The following is a 25260-nucleotide window of genomic DNA, read 5'->3' on the forward strand; positions in this document are numbered from 1 at the left end:
CTCTCCCTAGCAGTTCACCAATTGTATCTACTGTAGTAACTGCTCAGTCAATCACAATGCAGGAATACATTTGTTTTTTTTAAACAGCAGCTTGAACTGCAGCTTTAAACGTAATGGATTAAACCCGACCTTTCTCATTTTGCAGTTGCCAAATCTGGGATCATACACCAATACCCTCTTCTATCTTCGGGAGGAGGGACAATGCGAAAAAAGCAATGGTCGTTAGTTAAGGTTTGCCTTACCGAACGCTTCCACCCATGAACGTCAGGTGAACATTTGTAAAAATCATAGTTCGAAATGAAATATTCATATATTTCTGATAAAGTCGCCAGCTTATCTGTTGCAGCATTAATTGCAGAACATATTAAAAATGCATAACTACAGTCAGGTTTCTTATACGTGTACGGTGTACGCATGGTGTCTAGTTCAGTCAGCAATTGTGCAGGGATAAGAATGTAGAAAAAAGCCCACAACATTGTGTTTTAGAGGTTTTTATTATGCAACGCCTAAGTTTGATAACGTCTTCAGCGTCTTTAAGGACCAAGATCGATTCACAATGGACCACTGTGGTTCTGTAGACTTGGCTTTTATTTGTTTTTTAAACACCTGTAAATTGACGCAGTAGCACAGTACTGTACACATTAGTATTCATTCATTTCTGCCACCTGGCAGATACGCGAAGAATTGCACCCAAAGAAATCGGAATCCAGGTAATTCAAGGAAATCAACCGCGGTAAACAAAGGTGTGACTGGTGTGATTGGTGGCAATATTCATACAAAATACCAAATATTTACTACCATAAATGCAAATGTGAACAAAAAATAAATATATTTGACCATCCCATCTGGTGTCGCGCATGCACCACTTATTAGCATTTTAATGTTTTCTTCGTCCACTTCTTTTCTGGATGTTAATTAATTGTACAAAAAAATAGTTGAAGTCCAAAAAGATTTATGTTACACTTCATAACTCTGGAGTTTTGAGGCTTACAAAATTAGCCTTTATATAGGTATGTCGTCCTTGCCAAAAAGTTAAAATGTTTCCGAGTTGAGTCACTAGGAAGTCATCAAAAAGAGATAAAACTAGCACAAACCACATACATATATCAGCACGCAAAGATGATTTCATAATAATGTTTTAGTATTTAAAAATAGCAACACCTGCGTTGGCCGGGAATCGAACCCGGGTCAACTGCTTGGAAGGCAGCTATGCTCACCACTATACCACCAACGCTGTATAAAGATAGCATAAATGGCAGTTATAAAAAAGAATTAAGACTGGAAAAATTAGGTGCATGTGTGCATGTTTGCATGTGGAGAGCAAAGACGCCACCAGTGAAATGGCGTCTGTCTAAGTATTAGAAAAAGGAAGTTATGAGTGCATTTATATATTGAGGCAAGATTTTCAGGAAGAGAGTGAAGCCTCTGTAAGCTCCGTACCCCCCATAAATAATCAAGGGCCCCAAGTTTGTGCACCCCTGCCTTAATAAACCATTTTTATAGGAATAATAGTATATAAAAAACAACACATTTCCAAAGCTCTAGTGCTGTATTAAATTCTTCTTCTCTCTAAATAAGAGAAATCTAATGGGGAATCAGAATCTGATCAAAGTAAAAACGCTCGTTCTCTGCCACATGACTTGAAACACTAAATGATCTAGTACTCCTCTTTGGTACGGATATAGTGCAGACGTGTGATCACATCTCGTGGCTTTGCTAGGTCACGATTTTTAGGACTAGGAAGCCTGTGAGCTATGTCTATCATGAGTTTATCTACAGTACCAATGTTTCTGGTAGAAGGGACGTGAAAATCCAGGTAAGATATGTGTCTAATTTGGCATTGTCCACATCTTCCGGCACTCCTCTGATCTGCAGATTGTTGTGTCTTGACCGGTTCTCTATGTTCTCCAGTTTCTCAAAGATTATTTTAACTTGGGGTTTTAGCTCATGGACTTCCTGGGCCTGGGTTTCTTGAGCATGAGCGTTTGTAGCTACCTTCTCTTCCAAGTCCGCAATATGGTCTCCTATAGACGCTATTTTGTCTTTGAGACTGCGGTGGATGCTGTGTATCTCAGAGTGAAAAGAGCTCTTGATATCCTGAACAAATACCAGCATTTCTTTATGAGTGAGTGGGGTGTCTACTTCCTCCTTGAAGTCTGGTTCTGGGTCTGCGTCTTCACCCGCGACCAACGCTTCTTGATCTTTAGTCCCCATACTGTGTTTTCAAAAGACAAAGGAGGCATCCCGTGGGGTCGTCGCATTTTTTTGTTGTTTGTTGGATGGCATGAGCGTACTGTAATTGGTCAATGAGTTTTTATTAATATTTACAAATATTTATAAAAAACAATAGTTACATAAAAGTGATACAACAATATTCATACAAAATACAAAATATTTACTACCGTACAGTAAAGGCAAATGTGAACAAAAAGGAAATACATTTGTATTAAAAAGTAAATGAAAAGTAATGCCCCATGTGAGGATCGAACTCACGACCTTCAGATTATGAGACTGACACGCTACCTACTGCGCTAACGAGGCATATACTTTTAGCAATGAAAAAGAAATTAACAAATTGCCAGAATCAATATTACTTTAAAAAAGCTGTTTATACGCACACTGTAAATATGTCCTATATCTGCACGCAAACATGATTTGCTAAATAATGGTTTAGTATTTAAAAATAATAACACCTGCGTTGGCCAGGAACCCGAACCCAGGTCAACTGCTTGGAAGGCAGCTATGCTCACAATTATACCACCAATTAGCTTTCTTTTCCTCGTTTTGAAATATTTGAGCATTCACTGGTATTTTATTGGTAGTAAAGCAGTAAGAATGATTGCACAATTGAAATTATAATGAAATATCATAAGAAACTATGGCCTCCTAAGCCAGGTATTGTGGGTTCGAGTCCCATCTGTTTTTTTCCCCCAATAGTAATAGAAATAAAATTTTTAAATAAATTAGTTCTGTACTATGAGAACAAACTTGTAGCATACATTTTTTTTTAAAAATGTTTGAAAGACATTTTTAATGTTTCTATTGTACTGTAGGAAGCGTTTCCAAAGTGACAGCCCCCTTCTCCTTCTGATAGGCTCTGGCTCTTGAGCCCCGCCCTCTCCCTAGAAGTTCACCAATTGTATCTACTGTAGTAACTGCTCAGTCAATCACAATGCAGGAATACATTTGTTTTTTTTAAACAGCAGCTTGAACTGCAGCTTTAAACGTAATGGATTAAACCCGACCTTTCTCCTTTTGCAGTTGCCAAATCTGGGATCATACACCAATACCCTCTTCTATCTTCGGGAGGAGGGACAATGCGAAAAAAGCAATGGTCGTTAGTTAAGGTTTGCCTTACCGAACGCTTCCACCCATGAACGTCAGGTGAACATTTGTAAAAATCATAGTTCGAAATTAAATATTCATATATTTCTGATAAAGTCGCCAGCTTATCTGTTGCAGCATTAATTGCAGAACATATTAAAAATGCATAACTACAGTCAGGTTTCTTATACGTGTACGGTGTACACATGGTGTCTAGTTCAGTCAGCAATTGTGCAGGGATAAGAATGTAGAAAAAAGCCCACAACATTGTGTTTTAGAGGTTTTTATTATGCAACGCCTAAGTTTGATAACGTCTTCAGCGTCTTTAAGGACCAAGATCGATTCACAATGGACCACTGTGGTTCTGTAGACTTGGCTTTTATTTGTTTTTTAAACACCTGTAAATTGACGCAGTAGCACAGTACTGTACACATTAGTATTCATTCATTTCTGCCACCTGGCAGATACGCGAAGAATTGCACCCAAAGAAATCGGAATCCAGGTAATTCAAGGAAATCAACCGCGGTAAACAAAGGTGTGACTGGTGTGATTGGTGGCAATATTCATACAAAATACCAAATATTTACTACCATAAATGCAAATGTGAACAAAAAATAAATATATTTGACCATCCCATCTGGTGTCGCGCATGCACCACTTATTAGCCTTTTAATGTTTTCTTCGTCCACTTCTTTTCTGGATGTTAATTAATTGTACAAAAAAATAGTTGAAGTCCAAAAAGATTTATGTTACACTTCATAACTCTGGAGTTTTGATGCTTACAAAATTAGCCTTTATATAGGTATGTCGTCCTTGCCAAAAAGTTAAAATGATTCTGAGTTGAGTCACTAGGAAGTCATCAAAAAGAGATAAAACTAGCACAAACCACATACATATATCAGCACGCAAAGATGATTTCATAATAATGTTTTAGTATTTAAAAATAGCAACACCTGCGTTGGCCGGGAATCGAACCCGGGTCAACTGCTTGGAAGGCAGCTATGCTCACCACTATACCACCAACGCTGTATAAAGATAGCAGAAATGGCAGTTATAAAAAAGAATTAAGACTGGAAAAATTAGGTGCATGTGTGCATGTTTGCATGTGGAGAGCAAAGACGCCACCAGTGAAATGGCGTCTGTCTAAGTATTAGAAAAAGGAAGTTATGAGTGCATTTATATATTGAGGCAAGATTTTCAGGAAGAGAGCGGAGCCTCTGTAAGCTCCGTACCCCCCATAAATAATCAAGGGCCCCAAGTTTGTGCACCCCTGCCTTAATAAACCATTTTTATAGGAATAATAGTATATAAAAAACAACACATTTCCAAAGCTCTAGTGCTGTATTAAATTCTTCTTCTCTCTAAATAAGAGAAATCTAATGGGGAATCAGAATCTGATCAAAGTAAAAACGCTCGTTCTCTGCCACATGACTTGAAACACTAAATGATCTAGTACTCCTCTTTGGTACGGATATAGTGCAGACGTGTGATCACATCTCGTGGCTTTGCTAGGTCACGATTTTTAGGACTAGGAAGCCTGTGAGCTATGTCTATCATGAGTTTATCTACCAATGTTTCTGGTAGAAGGGACGTGAAAATCCAGGTAAGATATGTGTCTAATTTGGCATTGTCCACATCTTCCGGCACTCCTCTGATCTGCAGATTGTTGTGTCTTGACCGGTTCTCTGTGTTCTCCAGTTTCTCAAAGATTATTTTAACTTGGGGTTTTAGCTCATGGACTTCCTGGGCCTGGGTTTCTTGAGCATGAGCGTTTGTAGCTACCTTCTCTTCCAAGTCCGCAATATGGTCTCCTATCGACGCTATTTTGTCTTTGAGACTGCGGTGGATGCTGTGTATCTCAGAGTGAAAAGAGCTCTTGATATCCTGAACAAATACCAGCATTTCTTTATGAGTGAGTGGGGTGTCTACTTCCTCCTTGGAGTCTGGTTCTGGGTCTGCGTCTTCACCTGCGACCAACGCTTCTTGATCTTTAGTTCCCATACTGTGTTTTTAAAAGACAAAGGAGGCATCCCGTGGGGTCGTCACATTTTTTTGTTGTTTGTTGGATGGCATGAGCGTACTGTAATTGGTCAATGAGTTTTTATTAATATTTACAAATATTTATAAAAAACAATAGTTACATAAAAGTGATACAACAATATTCATACAAAATACAAAATATTTACTACCGTACAGTAAATGCAAATGTGAACAAAAAGGAAATACATTTGTATTAAAAAGTAAATGAAAAGTAATGCCCCATGTGAGGATCAAACTCACGACCTTCAGATTATGAGACTGACGCGCTACCTACTGCGCTAACGAGGCATATACTTTTAGCTATGAAAAAGAAATTAACAAAATGCCAGAATCAATATTACATTAAAAAAGCTGTTTTTACGCACACTGTAACTATGTCCTATATCTGCACGCAAACATGATTTGCTAAATAATGGTTTAGTATTTAAAAATAATAACACCTGCGTTGGCCAGGAACCCGAACCCAGGTCAACTGCTTGGAAGGCTGCTATGCTCACAATTATACCACCAATTAGCTTTCTTTTCCTCGTTTTGAAATATTTGAGCATTCACTGGTATTTTATTGGTAGTAAAGCAGTAAGAATGATTGCACAATTGAAATTATAATGAAATATCATAAGAAACTATGGCCTCCTAAGCCAGGGATTGTGGGTTCGAGTCTCATTTGGGTTTTTTTTTCCCAATAGTAATAGAAATAACATTTTTAAATAAATTGGTTCTGTACTATGAGAACAAACTTGTAGCATACATTTTTTTTTAAAATGTTTGAAAGACATTTTTAATGTTTCTATTGTACTGTAGGAAGCGTTTCCAAAGTGACAGCCCCCTTCTCCTTCTGATAGGCTCTGGCTCTTGAGCCCCGCCCTCTCCCTAGCAGTTCACCAATTGTATCTACTGTAGTAACTGCTCAGTCAATCACAATGCAGGAATACATTTGTTTTTTTTAAACAGCAGCTTGAACTGCAGCTTTAAACGTAATGGATTAAACCCGACCTTTCTCATTTTGCAGTTGCCAAATCTGGGATCATACACCAATACCCTCTTCTATCTTCGGGAGGAGGGACAATGCGAAAAAAGCAATGGTCGTTAGTTAAGGTTTGCCTTACCGAACGCTTCCACCCATGAACGTCAGGTGAACATTTGTAAAAATCATAGTTCGAAATGAAATATTCATATATTTCTGATAAAGTCGCCAGCTTATCTGTTGCAGCATTAATTGCAGAACATATTAAAAATGCATAACTACAGTCAGGTTTCTTATACGTGTACGGTGTACGCATGGTGTCTAGTTCAGTCAGCAATTGTGCAGGGATAAGAATGTAGAAAAAAGCCCACAACATTGTGTTTTAGAGGTTTTTATTATGCAACGCCTAAGTTTGATAACGTCTTCAGCGTCTTTAAGGACCAAGATCGATTCACAATGGACCACTGTGGTTCTGTAGACTTGGCTTTTATTTGTTTTTTAAACACCTGTAAATTGACGCAGTAACACAGTACTGTACACATTAGTATTCATTCATTTCTGCCACCTGGCAGATACGCGAAGAATTGCACCCAAAGAAATCGGAATCCAGGTAATTCAAGGAAATCAACCGCGGTAAACAAAGGTGTGACTGGTGTGATTGGTGGCAATATTCATACAAAATACCAAATATTTACTACCATAAATGCAAATGTGAACAAAAAATAAATATATTTGACCATCCCATCTGGTGTCACGCATGCACCACTTATTAGCCTTTTAATGTTTTCTTCGTCCACTTCTTTTCTGGATGTTAATTAATTGTACAAAAAAATAGTTGAAGTCCAAAAAGATTTATGTTACACTTCATAACTCTGGAGTTTTGATGCTTACAAAATTAGCCTTTATATAGGTATGTCGTCCTTGCCAAAAAGTTAAAATGATTCCGAGTTGAGTCACTAGGAAGTCATCAAAAAGAGATAAAACTAGCACAAACCACATACATATATCAGCACGCAAAGATGATTTCATAATAATGTTTTAGTATTTAAAAATAGCAACACCTGCGTTGGCTGGGAATTGAACCCGGGTCAACTGCTTGGAAGGCAGCTATGCTCACCACTATACCACCAACGCTGTATAAAGATAGCATAAATGGCAGTTATAAAAAAGAATTAAGACTGGAAAAATTAGGTGCATGTGTGCATGTTTGCATGTTTGCATGTGGAGAGCAAAGACGCCACCAGTGAAATGGCGTCTGTCTAAGTATTAGAAAAAGGAAGTTATGAGTGCATTTATATATTGAGGCAAGATTTTCAGGAAGAGAGCGGAGCCTCTGTAAGCTCCGTATCCCCCATAAATAATCAAGGGCCCCAAGTTTGTGCACCCCTGCCTTAATAAACCATTTTTATAGGAATAATAGTATATAAAAAACAACACATTTCCAAAGCTCTAGTGCTGTATTAAATTATTCTTCTCTCTAAATAAGAGAAATCTAATGGGGAATCAGAATCTGATCAAAGTAAAAACACTCGTTCTCTGCCACATGACTTGAAACACTAAATGATCTAGTACTCCTCTTTGGTACGGATATAGTGCAGACGTGTGATCACATCCCGTGGCTTTGCTAGGTCAAGATTTTTAGGTCTAGGAAGCCTGTGAGCTCTGTCCATCATGAGTTTATCTACCAATGTTTCTGGTAGAAGGGACGTGAAAATCCAGGTAAGATATGTGTCTAATTTGGCATTGTCCACTTCTTCCGGCACTCCTCTGATCTGCAGTTTGTTGTGTCTTGACCGGTTCTCTGTGTTCTCCAGTTTCTCAAAGATTATTTTAACTTGGGGTTTTAGCTCATGGACTTCCTGGGCCTGGGTTTCTTGAGCATGAGCGTTTGTAGCTACCTTCTCTTCCAAGTCCGCAATATGGTCTCCTATCGACGCTATTTTGTCTTTGAGACTGCGGTGGATGCTGTGTATCTCAGAGTGAAAAGAGCTCTTGATATCCTGAACAAATACCAGCATTTCTTTATGAGTGAGTGGGGTGTCTACTTCCTCCTTGGAGTCTGGTTCTGGGTCTGCGTCTTCACCTGCGACCAACGCTTCTTGATCTTTAGTTCCCATACTGTGTTTTTAAAAGACAAAGGAGGCATCCCGTGGGGTCGTCGCATTTTTTTGTTGTTTGTTGGATGGCATGAGCGTACTGCAATTGGTCAATGAGTTTTTATTAATATTTACAAATATTTATAAAAAACAATAGTTACATAAAAGTGATACAACAATATTCATACAAAATACAAAATATTTACTACCGTACAGTAAATGCAAATGTGAACAAAAAGGAAATACATTTGTATTAAAAAGTAAATGAAAAGTAATGCCCCATGTGAGGATCAAACTCACGACCTTCAGATTATGAGACTGACGCGCTACCTACTGCGCTAACGAGGCATATACTTTTTGCTATGAAAAAGAAATTAACAAAATGCCAGAATCAATATTACATTAAAAAAGCTGTTTTTACGCACACTGTAACTATGTCCTATATCTGCACGCAAACATGATTTGCTAAATAATGGTTTAGTATTTAAAAATAATAACACCTGCGTTGGCCAGGAACCCGAACCCAGGTCAACTGCTTGGAAGGCTGCTATGCTCACAATTATACCACCAATTAGCTTTCTTTTCCTCGTTTTGAAATATTTGAGCATTCACTGGTATTTTATTGGTAGTAAAGCAGTAAGAATGATTGCACAATTGAAATTATAATGAAATATCATAAGAAACTATGGCCTCCTAAGCCAGGGATTGTGGGTTCGAGTCTCATTTGGGTTTTTTTTTCCCAATAGTAATAGAAATAACATTTTTAAATAAATTAGTTCTGTACTATGAGAACAAACTTGTAGCATACATTTTTTTTTAAAATGTTTGAAAGACATTTTTAATGTTTCTATTGTACTGTAGGAAGCGTTTCCAAAGTGACAGCCCCCTTCTCCTTCTGATAGGCTCTGGCTCTTGAGCCCCGCCCTCTCCCTAGCAGTTCACCAATTGTATCTACTGTAGTAACTGCTCAGTCAATCACAATGCAGGAATACATTTGTTTTTTTTAAACAGCAGCTTGAACTGCAGCTTTAAACGTAATGGATTAAACCCGACCTTTCTCATTTTGCAGTTGCCAAATCTGGGATCATACACCAATACCCTCTTCTATCTTCGGGAGGAGGGACAATGCGAAAAAAGCAATGGTCGTTAGTTAAGGTTTGCCTTACCGAACGCTTCCACCCATGAACGTCAGGTGAACATTTGTAAAAATCATAGTTCGAAATGAAATATTCATATATTTCTGATAAAGTCGCCAGCTTATCTGTTGCAGCATTAATTGCAGAACATATTAAAAATGCATAACTACAGTCAGGTTTCTTATACGTGTACGGTGTACGCATGGTGTCTAGTTCAGTCAGCAATTGTGCAGGGATAAGAATGTAGAAAAAAGCCCACAACATTGTGTTTTAGAGGTTTTTATTATGCAACGCCTAAGTTTGATAATGTCTTCAGCGTCTTTAAGGACCAAGATCGATTCACAATGGACCACTGTGGTTCTGTAGACTTGGCTTTTATTTGTTTTTTAAACACCTGTAAATTGACGCAGTAGCACAGTACTGTACACATTAGTATTCATTCATTTCTGCCACCTGGCAGATACGCGAAGAATTGCACCCAAAGAAATCGGAATCCAGGTAATTCAAGGAAATCAACCGCGGTAAACAAAGGTGTGACTGGTGTGATTGGTGGCAATATTCATACAAAATACCAAATATTTACTACCATAAATGCAAATGTGAACAAAAAATAAATATATTTGACCATCCCATCTGGTGTCGCGCATGCACCACTTATTAGCCTTTTAATGTTTTCTTCGTCCACTTCTTTTCTGGATGTTAATTAATTGTACAAAAAAATAGTTGAAGTCCAAAAAGATTTATGTTACACTTCATAACTCTGGAGTTTTGATGCTTACAAAATTAGCCTTTATATAGGTATGTCGTCCTTGCCAAAAAGTTAAAATGATTCCGAGTTGAGTCACTAGGAAGTCATCAAAAAGAGATAAAACTAGCACAAACCACATACATATATCAGCACGCAAATATGATTTCATAATAATGTTTTAGTATTTAAAATTAGCAACACCTGCGTTGGCCGGGAATCAAACCCGGGTCAACTGCTTGGAAGGCAGCTATGCTCACCACTATACCATCAACGCTGTATAAAGATAGCATAAATGGCAGTTATAAAAAAGAATTAAGACTGGAAAAATTAGGTGCATGTGTGCATGTTTGCATGTGGAGAGCAAAGACGCCACCAGTGAAATGGCGTCTGTCTAAGTATTAGAAAAAGGAAGTTATGAGTGCATTTATATATTGAGGCAAGATTTTCAGGAAGAGAGCGAAGCCTCTGTAAGCTCCGTACCCCCCATAAATAATCAAGGGCCCCAAGTTTGTGCACCCCTGCCTTAATAAACCATTTTTATAGGAATAATAGTATATAAAAAACAACACATTTCCAAAGCTCTAGTGCTGTATTAAATTATTCTTCTCTCTAAATAAGAGAAATCTAATGGGGAATCAGAATCTGATCAAAGTAAAAACGCTCGTTCTCTGCCACATGACTTGAAACACTAAATGATCTAGTACTCCTCTTTGGTACGGATATAGTGCAGACGTGTGATCACATCTCGTGGCTTTGCTAGGTCATGATTTTTAGGACTAGGAAGCCTGTGAGCTATGTCTATCATGAGTTTATATACCAATGTTTCTGGTAGAAGGGACGTGAAAATCCAGGTAAGATATGTGTCTAATTTGGCATTGTCCACATCTTCCGGCACTCCTCTGATCTGCAGATTGTTGTGTCTTGACCGGTTCTCTATGTTCTCCAGTTTCTCAAAGATTATTTTAACTTGGGGTTTTAGCTCATGGACTTCCTGGGCCTGGGTTTCTTGAGCATGAGCGTTTGTAGCTACCTTCTCTTCCAAGTCCGCAATATGGTCTCCTATAGACGCTATTTTGTCTTTGAGACTGCGGTGGATGCTGTGTATCTCAGAGTGAAAAGAGCTCTTGATATCCTGAACAAATACCAGCCTTTCTTTATGAGTGAGTGGGGTGTCTACTTCCTCCTTGGAGTCTGGTTCTGGGTCTGCGTCTTCACCCGCGACCAACGCTTCTTGATCTTTAGTCCCCATACTGTGTTTTCAAAAGACAAAGGAGGCATTCCGTGGGGTTGTCGCATTTTTTTTTTGTTTGTTGGATGGCATGAGCGTACTGTAATTGGTCAATGAGTTTTTATTAATATTTACAAATATTTATAAAAAACAATAGTTACATAAAAGTGATACAACAATATTCATACAAAATACAAAATATTTACTACCGTACAGTAAAGGCAAATGTGAACAAAAAGGAAATACATTTGTATTAAAAAGTAAATGAAAAGTAATGCCCCATGTGAGGATCGAACTCACGACCTTCAGATTATGAGACTGACGCGCTACCTACTGCGCTAACGAGGCATATACTTTTAGCAATGAAAAAGAAATTAACAAATTGCCAGAATCAATATTACATTAAAAAAGCTGTTTTTACGCACACTGTAAATATGTCCTATATCTGCACGCAAACATGATTTGCTAAATAATGGTTTAGTATTTAAAAATAATAACACCTGCGTTGGCCAGGAACCCGAACCCAGGTCAACTGCTTGGAAGGCAGCTATGCTCACAATTATACCACCAATTAGCTTTCTTTTCCTCGTTTTGAAATATTTGAGCATTCACTGGTATTTTATTGGTAGTAAAGCAGTAAGAATGATTGCACAATTGAAATTATAATGAAATATCATAAGAAACTATGGCCTCCTAAGCCAGGGATTGTGGGTTCGAGTCTCATTTGGGTTTTTTTTCCCCAATAGTAATAGAAATAACATTTTTAAATAAATGAGTTCTGTACTATGAGAACAAACTTGTAGCATACATTTTTTTTTAAAATGTTTGAAAGACATTTTTAATGTTTCTATTGTACTGTAGGAAGCGTTTCCAAAGAGACAGCCCCCTTCTCCTTCTGATAGGCTCTGGCTCTTGAGCCCCGCCCTCTCCCTAGCAGTTCACCAATTGTATCTACTGTAGTAACTGCTCAGTCAATCACAATGCAGGAATACATTTGTTTTTTTTAAACAGCAGCTTGAACTGCAGCTTTAAACGTAATGGATTAAACCCGACCTTTCTCATTTTGCAGTTGCCAAATCTGGGATCATACACCAATACCCTCTTCTATCTTCGGGAGGAGGGACAATGCGAAAAAAGCAATGGTCGTTAGTTAAGGTTTGCCTTACCGAACGCTTCCACCCATGAACGTCAGGTGAACATTTGTAAAAATCATAGTTCGAAATGAAATATTCATATATTTCTGATAAAGTCGCCAACTTATCTGTTGCAGCATTAATTGCAGAACATATTAAAAATGCATAACTACAGTCAGGTTTCTTATACGTGTACGGTGTACACATGGTGTCTAGTTCAGTCAGCAATTGTGCAGGGATAAGAATGTAGAAAAAAGCCCACAACATTGTGTTTTAGAGGTTTTTATTATGCAACGCCTAAGTTTGATAACGTCTTCAGCGTCTTTAAGGACCAAGATCGATTCACAAAGGACCACTGTGGTTCTGTAGACTTGGCTTTTATTTGTTTTTTAAACACCTGCAAATTGACGCAGTAGCACAGTACTGTACACATTAGTATTCATTCATTTCTGCCACCTGGCAGATACGCGAAGAATTGCACCCAAAGAAATCGGAATCCAGGTAATTCAAGGAAATCAACCGCGGTAAACAAAGGTGTGACTGGTGTGATTGGTGGCAATATTCATACAAAATACCAAATATTTACTACCATAAATGCAAACGTGAACAAAAAATAAATATATTTGACCATCCCATCTGGTGTCGCGCATGCACCACTTATTAGCCTTTTAATGTTTTCTTCGTCCACTTCTTTTCTGGATGTTAATTAATTGTACAAAAAAATAGTTGAAGTCCAAAAAGATTTATGTTACACTTCATAACTCTGGAGCTTTGATGCTTACAAAATTAGCCTTTATATAGGTATGTCGTCCTTGCCAAAAAGTTAAAATGATTCCGAGTTGAGTCACTAGGAAGTCATCAAAAAAAGATTAAACTAGCATAAACCACATACATATATCAGCACGCAAATATGATTTCATAATAATGTTTTAGTATTTAAAAATAGCAACACCTGCGTTGGCCGGGAATCGAACACAGGTCAACTGCTTGGAAGGCAGCTATGCTCACCACTATACCACCAACGCTGTATAAAGATAGCATAAATGGCAGTTATAAAAATGAATTAAGACTGGAAAAATTAGGTGCATGTGTGCATGTTTGCATGTGGAGAGCAAAGACGCCACCAGTGAAAATGGCGTCTGTCTAAGTATTAGAAAAAGGAAGTTATGAGTGCATTTATATATTGAGGCAAGATTTTCAGGAAGAGAGCGGAGCCTCTGTAAGCTCCGTACCCCCCATACATAATCAAGGGCCCCAAGTTTGTGCACCCCTGCCTTAATAAACCATTTTTATAGGAATAATAGTATATAAAAAACAACACATTTCCAAAGCTCTAGTGCTGTATTAAATAATTCTTCTCTCTAAATAAGAGAAATCTAATGCGGAATCAGAATCTGATCAAAGTAAAAACGCTCGTTCTCTGCCACATGACTTGAAACACTAAATGATCTAGTACTCCTCTTTGGTATGGATATAGTGCAGACGTGTGATCACATCCCGTGGCTTTGCTAGGTCAAGATTTTTAGGTCTAGGAAGCCTGTGAGCTCTGTCCATCATGAGTTTATCTACCAATGTTTCTGGTAGAAGGGACGTGAAAATCCAGGTAAGATATGTGTCTAATTTGGCATTGTCCACTTCTTCCGGCACTCCTCTGATCTGCAGATTGTTGTGTCTTGACCGGTTCTCTGTGTTCTCCAGTTTCTCAAAGATTATTTTAACTTGGGGTTTTAGCTCATGGACTTCCTGGGCCTGGGTTTCTTGAGCATGAGCGTTTGTAGCTACCTTCTCTTCCAAGTCCGCAATATGGTCTCCTATCGACGCTATTTTGTCTTTGAGACTGCGGTGGATGCTGTGTATCTCAGAGTGAAAAGAGCTCTTGATATCCTGAACAAATACCAGCATTTCTTTATGAGTGAGTGGGGTGTCTACTTCCTCCTTGGAGTCTGGTTCTGGGTCTGCGTCTTCACCCGCGACCAACGCTTCTTGATCTTTAGTTCCCATACTGTGTTTTTAAAAGACAAAGGAGGCATCCCATGGGGTCGTCGCATTTTTTTGTTGTTTGTTGGATGGCATGAGCGTACTGTAAATGGTCAATGAGTTTTTATTAATATTTACAAATATTTATAAAAAACAATACTTACATAAAAGTGATACAACAATATTCATACAAAATACAAAATATTTGCTACCGTACAGTAAATGCAAATGTGAACAAAAAGGAAATACATTTGTATTAAAAAGTAAATGAAAAGTAATGCCCCATGTGAGGATCGAACTCACGACCTTCAGATTATGAGACTGACGCGCTACCTACTGCGCTAACGAGGCATATACTTTTAGCTATGAAAAAGAAATTAACAAATTGCCAGAATCAATATTACATTAAAAAAGCTGTTTTTACGCACACTGTTACTATGTCCTATATCTGCACGCAAACATGATTTGCTAAATAATGGTTTAGTATTTAAAAATAATAACACCTGCGTTGGCCAGGAACCCAAACCCAGGTCAACTGCTTGGAAGGCAGCTATGCTCACAATTATACCACCAATTAGCTTTCTTTTCCTCGTTTTGAAATATTTGAGCATTCACTGGTATTTTATTGGTAGTAAAGCAGTAAGAAAGATTGCACAATTTAAATTATAATGAAATATCATAAGAAACTATGGCCTCCTAACCCAGGGATTTTGGGTTCGAGTCCCATCTGGGTTTTTTTCCCCAATAGTAATAGAAATAACATTTTAAAATAAATTGGTTCTGTACTATGAGAACAAACTTGTAGCATACATTTTTTTTTAAAAATGTTTGAAAGACATTTTTAATGTTTCTATTGTACTGTAGGAAGCGTTTCCAAAGTGACAGCCCCCTTCTCCTTCTGATAGGCTCTGGCTCTTGAGCCCCACCCTCTCCCTAGCAGTTCACCAATTGTATCTACTGTAGTAACTGCTCAGTCAATCACAATGCAGGAATACATTTGTTTTTTTTAAACACCAGCTTGAACTGCAGCTTTAAACTTAATGGATTAAACCCGACCTTTCTCATTTTGCAGTTGCCAAATCTGGGATCATACACCAATACCCTCTTCTATCTTTGGGAGGAGGGACAATGCGAAAAAAGCAATGGTCGTTAAATAAGTTTTGCCTTACCGAACGCTTCCACCCATGAACGTCAGGTGAACATTTGTAAAAATCATAGTTCGAAATGAAATATTCATATATTTCTGATAAAGTCGCCAGCTTATCTGTTGCAGCATTAATTGCAGAACATATTAAAAATGCATAACTACAGTCAGGTTTCTTATACGTGTACGGTGTACACATGGTGTCTAGTTCAGTCAGCAATTGTGCAGGGATAAGAATGTAGAAAAAAGCCCACAGCATTGTGTTTTAGAGGTTTTTATTATACAACGCCTAAGTTTATAACATCTTCAGCGTCTTTAAGGACCAAGATCGATTCACAATGGACCACTGTGGTTCTGTAGACTTGGCTTTTATTTGTTTTTTAAACACCTGCAAATTGACACAGTAGCACAGTACTGTACACATTAGTATTCATTCATTTCTGCCACCTGGCAGATACGCGAAGAATTGCACCCAAAGAAATCAGAATCCAGGTAATTCAAGGAAATCAACCGCGGTAAACAAAGGTGTGACTGGTGTGATTGGTGGCAATATTCATACATAATACCAAATATTTACTACATAAATGCAAATGTGAACAAAAAATAAATATATTTGACCATCCCATCTGGTGTCGCGCATGCACCACTTATTAGCCTTTTAATGTTTTCTTCGTCCACTTCTTTTCTGGATGTTAATTAATTGTACAAAAAAATAGTTGAAGTCCAAAAAGATTTATGTTACACTTCATAACTCTGGAGCTTTGATGCTTACAAAATTAGCCTTTATATAGGTATGTCGTCCTTGCCAAAAAGTTAAAATGATTCCGAGTTGAGTCACTAGGAAGTCATCAAAAAAAGATAAAACTAGCACAAACCACATACATATATCAGCACGCAAAGATGATTTCATAATAATGTTTTAGTATTTAAAAATAGCAACACCTGCGTTGGCCGGGAATCGAACCCAGGTCAACTGCTTGGAAGGCAGCTATGCTCATCACTATACCACCAACGCTGTATAAAGATAGCATAAATGGCAGTTATAAAAAAGAATTAAGACTGGAAAAATTAGGTGCATGTGTGCATGTTTGCATGTGGAGAGCAAAGACGCCACCAGTGAAAATGGCGTCTGTCTAAGTATTAGAAAAAGGAAGTTATGAGTGCATTTATATATTGAGGCAAGATTTTCAGGAAGAGAGCGGAGCCTCTGTAAGCTCCGTACCCCCCATAAATAATCAAGGGCCCCAAGTTTGTGCACCCCTGCCTTAATAAACCATTTTTATAGGAATAATAGTATATAAAAAACAACACATTTCCAAAGCTCTAGTGCTGTATTAAATTCTTCTTCTCTCTAAATAAGAGAAATCTAATGGGGAATCAGAATCTGATCAAAGTAAAAACGCTCGTTCTCTGCCACATGACTTGAAACACTAAATGATCTAGTACTCCTTTTTGGTACGGATATAGTGCAGACGTGTGATCACATCCCGTGGCTTTGCTAGGTCAAGATTTTTAGGTCTAGGAAGCCTGTGAGCTCTGTCCATCATGAGTTTATCTACCAATGTTTCTGGTAGAAGGGACGTGAAAATCCAGGTAAGATATGTGTCTAATTTGTCATTGTCCAAATCTTCGGGCACTCCTTTGATCTGCAGATTGTTGTGTCTTGACCGGTTCTCTGTGTTCTCCAGTTTCTCAAAGATTATTTTAACTTGGGGTTTTAGCTCATGGACTTCCTGGGCCTGGGTTTCTTGAGCATGAGCGGTTGTAGCTACCTTCGCTTCCAAGTCCGCAATATGGTCTCCTATAGACGCTATTTTGTCTTTGAGACTGCGGTGGATGCTGTGTATCTCAGAGTGAAAAGAGCTCTTGATATCCTGAACAAATACCAGCATTTCATTATGAGTGAGTGGGGTGTCTACTTCCTCCTTGGAGTCTGGTTCTGGGTCTGCGTCTTCACCCGCGACCAACGCTTCTTGATCTTTAGTTCCCATACTGTGTTTTCAAAAGACAAAGGAGGCATCCCGTGGGGTCGTCGCATTATTTTGTTGTTTGTTGGATGGCATGAGCGTACTGTAATTGGTCAATGAGTTTTTATTAATATTTACAAATATTTATAAAAAACAAGAGTTACATAAAAGTGATACAACAATATTCATACAAAATACAAAATATTTGCTACCGTACAGTAAATGCAAATGTGAACAAAAAGGAAATACATTTGTATTAAAAAGTAAATGAAAAGTAATGCCCCATGTGAGGATCGAACTCACGACCTTCAGATTATGAGACTGACGCGCTACCTACTGTGCTAACGAGGCATATACTTTTAGCTATGAAAAAGAAATTAACAAATTGCCAGAATCAATATTACTTTAAAAAAGCTGTTTTTACGCACACTGTAACTATGTCCTATATCTGCACGCAAACATGATTTGCTAAATAATGGTTTAGTATTTAAAAATAATAACACCTGCGTTGGCCAGGAACCCGAACCCAGGTCAACTGCTTGGAAGGCAGCTATGCTCACAATTATACCACCAATTAGCTTTCTTTTCCTCGTTTTGAAATATTTGAGCATTCACTGGTATTTTATTGGTAGTAAAGCAGTAAGAAAGATTGAACAATTGAAATTATAATGAAATATCATAAGAAACTATGGCCTCCTAAGCCAGGGATTGTGGGTTCTAGTCCCATCTGGGGGTTTTTTCCCCAATAGTAATAGAAATGACATTTTTAAATAAATTAGTTCTGTACTATGAGAACAAACTTGTAGCATACATTTTTTTTAAAATGTTTGAAAGACATTTTTAATGTTTCTATTGTACTGTAGGAAGCGTTTCCAAAGAGACAGCCCCCTTCTCCTTCTGATAGGCTCTGGCTCATGAGCCCCACCCTTTCCCTAGCAGTTCACCAATTGTATCTACTGTAGTAACTGCTCAGTCAATCACAATGCAGGAATACATTTGTTTTTTTTAAACAGCAGCTTGAACTGCAGCTTTAAACGTAATGGATTAAACCCGACCTTTCTCATTTTGCAGTTGCCAAATCTGGGATCATACACCAATACCCTCTTCTATCTTCGGGAGGAGGGACAATGCGAAAAAGCAATGGTCGTTAGTTAAGGTTTGCCTTACCAAATGCTTCCACCCATGAACGTCAGGTGAACATTTGTAAAAATCAAAGTTCGAAATGAAATATTCATATATTTCTGATAAAGTCGCCAGCTTATCTGTTGCAGCATTAATTGCAGAACATATTAAAAATGCATAACTACAGTCAGGTTTCTTATACGTGTACGGTGTACACATGGTGTCTAGTTCAGTCAGCAATTGTGCAGGGATAAGAATGTAGAAAAAATCCCACAGTATTGTGTTTTAGAGGTTTTTATTATGCAACGCCTAAGTTTGATAACGTCTTCAGCGTCTTTAAGGACCAAGATCGATTCACAATGGACCACTGTGGTTCTGTAGACTTGGCTTTCATTTGTTTTTTAAGCACCTGCAAATTGACACAGTAGCACAGTACTGTACACATTAGTATTCATTCATTTCTGCCACCTGGCAGATACGTGAAGAATTGCACCCAAAGAAATCAGAATCCAGGTAATTCAAGGAAATCAACCGTGGTAAACAAAGGTGTGACTGGTGTGATTGGTGGCAATATTCATACAAAATACCAAATATTTACTACCATAAATGCAAATGTGAACAAATAATAAATATATTTGACCATCCCATCTGGTGTCGCGCATGCACCACTTATTAGCCTTTTAATGTTTTCTTCGTCCACTTCTTTTCTGGATGTTAATTAATTGTACAAAAAAATAGTTCAAGTCCAAAAAGATTTATGTTACACTTCATAACTCTGGAGTTTTGATGTTTACAAAATAAGCCTTTGTATAGGTATGTCGTCCTTGTCAAAAAGTTAAAATGATTCCGAGTTGAGTCACTAGGAAGTCATCAAAAAGAGATAAAACTAGCACAAACCACATACATATATCAGCACGCAAAGATGATTTCATAATAATGTTTTAGTATTTAAAAATAGCAACACGTGCGTTGGCCAGGAATCGAACCCGGGTCAACTGCTTGGAAGGCAGCTATGCTCAGTACTATACCACCAACTCTGTATAAAGATAGCATAAATGGCAGTTATAAAAAAGAATTAAGACTGGAAAAATTAGGTGCATGTGTGCATGTTTGCATGTGGAGAGCAAAGACGCCACCAGTGAAAATGGCGTCTGTATAAGTATTAGAAAAAGGAAGTTATGAGTGCATTTATATATTGAGGCAAGATTTTCAGGAAGAGAGCGGAGCCTCTGTAAGCTCCGTACCCCCCATAAATAATCAAGGGCCCCAAGTTTGTGCACCCCTGCCTTAATAAACCATTTTTATAGGAATAATAGTATATAAAAAACAACACATTTCCAAAGCTCTAGTGCTGTATTAAATTATTCTTCTCTCTAAATAAGAGAAATCTAATGGGGAATCAGAATCTGATCAAAGTAAAAACGCTCGTTCTCTGCCACATGACTTGAAACACTAAATGATCTAGTACCCCTCTTTGGTGGTACGGATATAGTGCAGACGTGTGATCACATCCCGTGGCTTTGCTAGGTCAAGATTTTTAGGTCTAGGAAGCCTGTGAGCCCTGTCCATCATGAGTTTATCTACCAATGTTTCTGGTAGAAGGGACGTGAAAATCCAGGTAAGATATGTGTCTAATTTGGCATTATCCACTTCTTCCGGCACTCCTCTGATCTGCAGATTGTTGTGTCTTGACCGGTTCTCTGTGTTCTCCAGTTTCTCAAAGATTATTTTAACTTGGGGTTTTAGCTCATGGACTTCCTGGGCCTGGGTTTCTTGAGCATGAGCGGTTGTAGCTACCTTCTCTTCCAAGTCCGCAATATGGTCTCCTATAGATGCTATTTTGGCTTGGAAGACTGCGGTGGATGCTGTGTATCTCAGAGTGAAAAGAGCTCTTGATATCCTGAACAAATACCAGCATTTCTTTATGAGTGAGTGGGGTGTCTACTTCCTCCTTGGAGTCTGGTTCTGGGTCTGCGTCTTCACCCACGACCAACGCTTCTTGATCTTTAGTCCCCATACTGTGTTTTTAAAAGACAAAGGAGGCATCCCGTGGGGTCGTCGCATTTTTTTGTTTTTGTTGGATGGCATGAGCGTACTGTAATTGGTCAATGAGTTTTTATTAATATTTACAAATATTTATAAAAAACAATAGTTACATAAAAGTGATACAACAATATTCATACAAAATACAAAATATTTACTACCGTACAGTAAATGCAAATGTGAACAAAAAGGAAATACATTTGTATTAAAAAGTAAATGAAAAGTAATGCCCCATGTGAGGATCGAACTCACGACCTTCAGATTATGAGACTGACGCGCTACCAACTGCGCTAACGAGGCATATACTTCTAGCTATGAAAAAGAAATTAACAAATTGCCAGAATCAATATTACATTAAAAAAGCTGTTTTTACGCACACTGTAACTATGTCCTATATCTGCACGCAAACATGATTTGCTAAATAATGGTTTAGTATTTAAAAATAATAACACCTGCGTTGGCCAGGAACCCGAACCCAGGTCAACTGCTTGGAAGGCAGCTATGCTCACAATTATACCACCAATTAGCTTTCTTTTCCTTGTTTTGAAATATTTGAGCATTCACTGGTATTTTATTGGAAGTAAAGCAGTAAGAAAGATTGCACAATTGAAATTATAATGAAATAACATAAGAAACTATGGCCTCCTAACCCAGGGATTGTGGGTTCGAGTCCCATCTGGTTTTTTCCCCCCATTAGTAATAGAAATAACATTTTTAAATAAATTAGTTCTGTACTATGAGAACAACCTTGTACCATACATTTTTTTTAAAATGTTTGAAAGACATTTTTAATGTTTCTATTGTACTGTAGGAAGCGTTTCCAAAGTGACAGTCCCCTTCTCCTTCTGATAGGCTCTGGCTCTTGAGCCCCGCCCTCTCCCTAGCAGTTCACCAATTGTATCTACTGTAGTAACTGCTCAGTCAATCACAATGCAGGAATACATTTGTTTTTTTTAAACAGCAGCTTGAACTGCAGCTTTAAACTTAATGGATTAAACCCGACCTTTCTCATTTTGCAGTTGCCAAATCTGGGATCATACACCAATACCCTCTTCTATCTTCGGGAGGAGGGACAATGCGAAAAAAGCAATGGTCGTTAGTTAAGGTTTGCCTTACCGAACGCTTCCACCCATGAACGTCAGGTGAACATTTGTAAAAATCATAGTTCGAAATGAAATATTCATATATTTCTGATAAAGTCGCCAGCTTATCTGTTGCAGCATTAATTGCAGAACATATTAAAAATGCATAACTACAGTCAGGTTTCTTATACGTGTACGGTGTACACATGGTGTCTAGTTCAGTCAGCAATTGTGCAGGGATAAGAATGTAGAAAAAGCCACAGCATTGTGTTTTAGAGGTTTTTATTATGCAACGCCTAAGTTTGATAACGTCTTCAGCGTCTTTAAGGACCAAGATCGATTCACAATGGACCACTGTGGTTCTGTAGACTTGGCTTTTATTTGTTTTTAAATACCTGCAAATTGACACAGTAGCACAGTACTGTACACATTAGTATTCATTCATTTCTGCCACCTGGCAGATACGCGAAGAATTGCACCCAAAGAAATCAGAATCCAGGTAATTCAAGGAAATCAACCGCGGTAAACAAAGGTGTGACTGGTGGGATTGGTAGCAATATTCATACAAAATACCAAATATTTACTACCATAAATGCAAATGTGAACAAAAAATAAATATATTTGACCATCCCATCTGGTGTCGCGCATGCTCCACTTATTAGCCTTTTAATGTTTTCTTCGTCCACTTCTTTTCTGGATGTTAATTAATTGTACAAAAAAATAGTTGAAGTCCAAAAAGATTTATGTTACACTTCATAACTCTGGAGTTTTGATGCTTACAAAATTAGCCTTTATATAGGTATGTCGTCCTTGCCAAAAAGTTAAAATGATTCTGAGTTGAGTCACTAGGAAGTCATCAAAAAGAGATAAAACTAGCACAAACCACATACATATATCAGCACGCAAATATGATTTCATAATAATGTTTTAGTATTTAAAAATAGCAACACCTGCGTTGGCCGGGAATCGAACCCGGGTCAACTGCTTGGAAGGCAGCTATGCTCACCACTATACCACCAACGCTGTATAAAGATAGCATAAATGGCAGTTATAAAAAAGAATTAAGACTGGAAAAATTAGGTGCATGTTTGCATGTGGAGAGCAAAGACGCCACCAGTGAAATGGCGTCTGTCTAAGTATTAGAAAAAGGAAGTTATGAGTGCATTTATATATTGAGGCAAGATTTTCAGGAAGAGAGCGGAGCCTCTGTAAGCTCCGTACCCCCCATAAATAATCAAGGGCCCCAAGTTTGTGCACCCCTGCCTTAATAAACCATTTTTATAGGAATAATAGTATATAAAAAACAACACATTTCCAAAGCTCTAGTGCTGTATTAAATTATTCTTCTCTCTAAATAAGAGAAATCTAATGCGGAATCAGAATCTGATCAAAGTGAAAACGCTCGTTCTCTGCCACATGACTTGAAACACTAAATGATCTAGTACTTCTCTTTGGTACGGATATAGTGCAGACGTGTGATCACATCCCGTGGCTTTGCTAGGTCACGATTTTTAGGACTAGGAAGCCTGTGAGCTATGTCTATCATGAGTTTATCTACCAATGTTTCTGGTAGAAGGGACGTGAAAATCCAGGTAAGATATGTGTCTAATTTGGCATTGTCCACTTCTTCCGGCACTCCTCTGATCTGCAGATTGTTGTGTCTTGACCGGTTCTCTATGTTATCCAGTTTCTCAAAGATTATTTTAACTTGGGGTTTTAGCTCATGGACTTCCTGGACCTGGGTTTCTTGAGCATGAGCGTTTGTAGCTACCTTCTCTTCCAAGTCCGCAATATGGTCTCCTATTGACGCTATTTTGTCTTTGAGACTGCGGTGGATGCTGTGTATCTCAGAGTGAAAAGAGTTCTTGATATCCTGAACAAATACCAGCATTTCTTTATGAGTGAGTGGGGTGTCTACTTCCTCCTTGGAGTCTGGTTCTGGGTCTGCGTCTTCACCCGCGACCAACGCTTCTTGATCTTTAGTCCCCATACTGTGTTTTTAAAAGACAAAGGAGGCATCCCGTGGGGTCGTCGCATTTTTTTGTTGTTTGTTGGATGGCATGAGCGTACTGTAATTGGTCAATGAGTTTTTATTAATATTTACAAATATTTATAAAAAACAATAGTTACATAAAAGTGATACAACAATATTCATACAAAATACAAAATATTTACTACCGTACAGTAAATGCAAATGTGAACAAAAAGGAAATACATTTGTATTAAAAAGTAAATGAAAAGTAATGCCCCATGTGAGGATTGAACTCACGACCTTCAGATTATGAGACTGACGCGCTACCTACTGCGCTAATGAGGCATATACTTTTAGTTAAGAAAAAGAAATTAACAAATTGCCAGAATCAATATTACATTATAAAAGCTGTTTTTACGCACACTGTAACTATGTCCTATATCTGCACGCAAACATAATTTGCTAAATAATGGTTTAGTATTTAAAAATAATAACACCTGCATTGGCCAGGAACCCGAACCCAGGTCAACTGCTTGGAAGGCTGCTATGCTCACAATTATACCACCAATTAGCTTTCTTTTCCTCGTTTTGAAATATTTGAGCATTCACTGGTATTTTATTGGTAGTAAAGCAGTAAGAATGATTGCACAATTGAAATTATAATGAAATATCATAAGAAACTATGGCCTCCTAAGCCAGGTATTGTGGGTTCGAGTCCCATCTGTTTTTTTCCCCCAATAGTAATAGAAATAACATTTTTAAATAAATTAGTTCTGTACTATGAGAACAAACTTGTAGCATACATTTTTTTTTTTAAATGTTTGAAAGACATTTTTAATGTTTCTATTGTACTGTAGGAAGCGTTTCCAAAGAGACAGCCCCCTTCTCCTTCTGATAGGCTCTGGCTCTTGAGCCCCGTCCTCTCCCTAGCAGTTCACCAATTGTATCTACTGTAGTAACTGCTCAGTCAATCACAATGCAGGAATACATTTGTTTTTTTAAACAGCAGCTTGAACTGCAGCTTTAAACGTAATGGATTAAACCCGACCTTTCTCATTTTGCAGTTGCCAAATCTGGGATCATACACCAATACCCTCTTCTATCTTCGGGAGGAGGGACAATGCGAAAAAAGCAATGGTCGTTAGTTAAGGTTTGCCTTACCGAACGCTTCCACCCATGAACGTCAGGTGAACATTTGTAAAAATCATAGTTCGAAATGAAATATTCATATATTTCTGATAAAGTCGCCAGCTTATCTGTTGCAGCATTAATTGCAGAACATAT

The 25260-nt window shown here is 37.9% G+C and overlaps 11 non-coding genes across 11 annotated transcripts; all 11 read right to left on the reverse strand.

Moving 5' to 3' along the window:
* Positions 1-1162: 1162 nt before the first annotated feature.
* Positions 1163-1234, reverse strand: TRNAG-UCC (transfer RNA glycine (anticodon UCC)). The gene has a single exon. It is a non-coding gene; the product is annotated as a tRNA-Gly (tRNA).
* Positions 1235-2468: 1234 nt separating this feature from the next.
* On the reverse strand, positions 2469-2541 carry TRNAM-CAU (transfer RNA methionine (anticodon CAU)). The gene has a single exon. It is a non-coding gene; the product is annotated as a tRNA-Met (tRNA).
* A 1737-nt stretch (positions 2542-4278) lies between these two features.
* TRNAG-UCC (transfer RNA glycine (anticodon UCC)) lies at positions 4279-4350 on the reverse strand. The gene has a single exon. It is a non-coding gene; the product is annotated as a tRNA-Gly (tRNA).
* Positions 4351-5579: 1229 nt separating this feature from the next.
* TRNAM-CAU (transfer RNA methionine (anticodon CAU)) lies at positions 5580-5652 on the reverse strand. The gene has a single exon. It is a non-coding gene; the product is annotated as a tRNA-Met (tRNA).
* Positions 5653-8699: 3047 nt separating this feature from the next.
* Positions 8700-8772, reverse strand: TRNAM-CAU (transfer RNA methionine (anticodon CAU)). The gene has a single exon. It is a non-coding gene; the product is annotated as a tRNA-Met (tRNA).
* A 3039-nt stretch (positions 8773-11811) lies between these two features.
* Positions 11812-11884, reverse strand: TRNAM-CAU (transfer RNA methionine (anticodon CAU)). Its single transcript has one exon. It is a non-coding gene; the product is annotated as a tRNA-Met (tRNA).
* A 3040-nt stretch (positions 11885-14924) lies between these two features.
* Positions 14925-14997, reverse strand: TRNAM-CAU (transfer RNA methionine (anticodon CAU)). The gene has a single exon. It is a non-coding gene; the product is annotated as a tRNA-Met (tRNA).
* Positions 14998-18035: 3038 nt separating this feature from the next.
* On the reverse strand, positions 18036-18108 carry TRNAM-CAU (transfer RNA methionine (anticodon CAU)). The gene has a single exon. It is a non-coding gene; the product is annotated as a tRNA-Met (tRNA).
* A 3041-nt stretch (positions 18109-21149) lies between these two features.
* On the reverse strand, positions 21150-21222 carry TRNAM-CAU (transfer RNA methionine (anticodon CAU)). Its single transcript has one exon. It is a non-coding gene; the product is annotated as a tRNA-Met (tRNA).
* A 1733-nt stretch (positions 21223-22955) lies between these two features.
* TRNAG-UCC (transfer RNA glycine (anticodon UCC)) lies at positions 22956-23027 on the reverse strand. The gene has a single exon. It is a non-coding gene; the product is annotated as a tRNA-Gly (tRNA).
* Positions 23028-24248: 1221 nt separating this feature from the next.
* On the reverse strand, positions 24249-24321 carry TRNAM-CAU (transfer RNA methionine (anticodon CAU)). Its single transcript has one exon. It is a non-coding gene; the product is annotated as a tRNA-Met (tRNA).
* Between the last annotated feature and the right edge of the window lie 939 nt (positions 24322-25260).

The sequence above is a fragment of the Ascaphus truei genome, chromosome 20 (genome assembly GCF_040206685.1).
Source record: "Ascaphus truei isolate aAscTru1 chromosome 20, aAscTru1.hap1, whole genome shotgun sequence".
In the NCBI taxonomy this organism is placed as follows: Eukaryota; Metazoa; Chordata; class Amphibia; order Anura; family Ascaphidae; genus Ascaphus; species Ascaphus truei.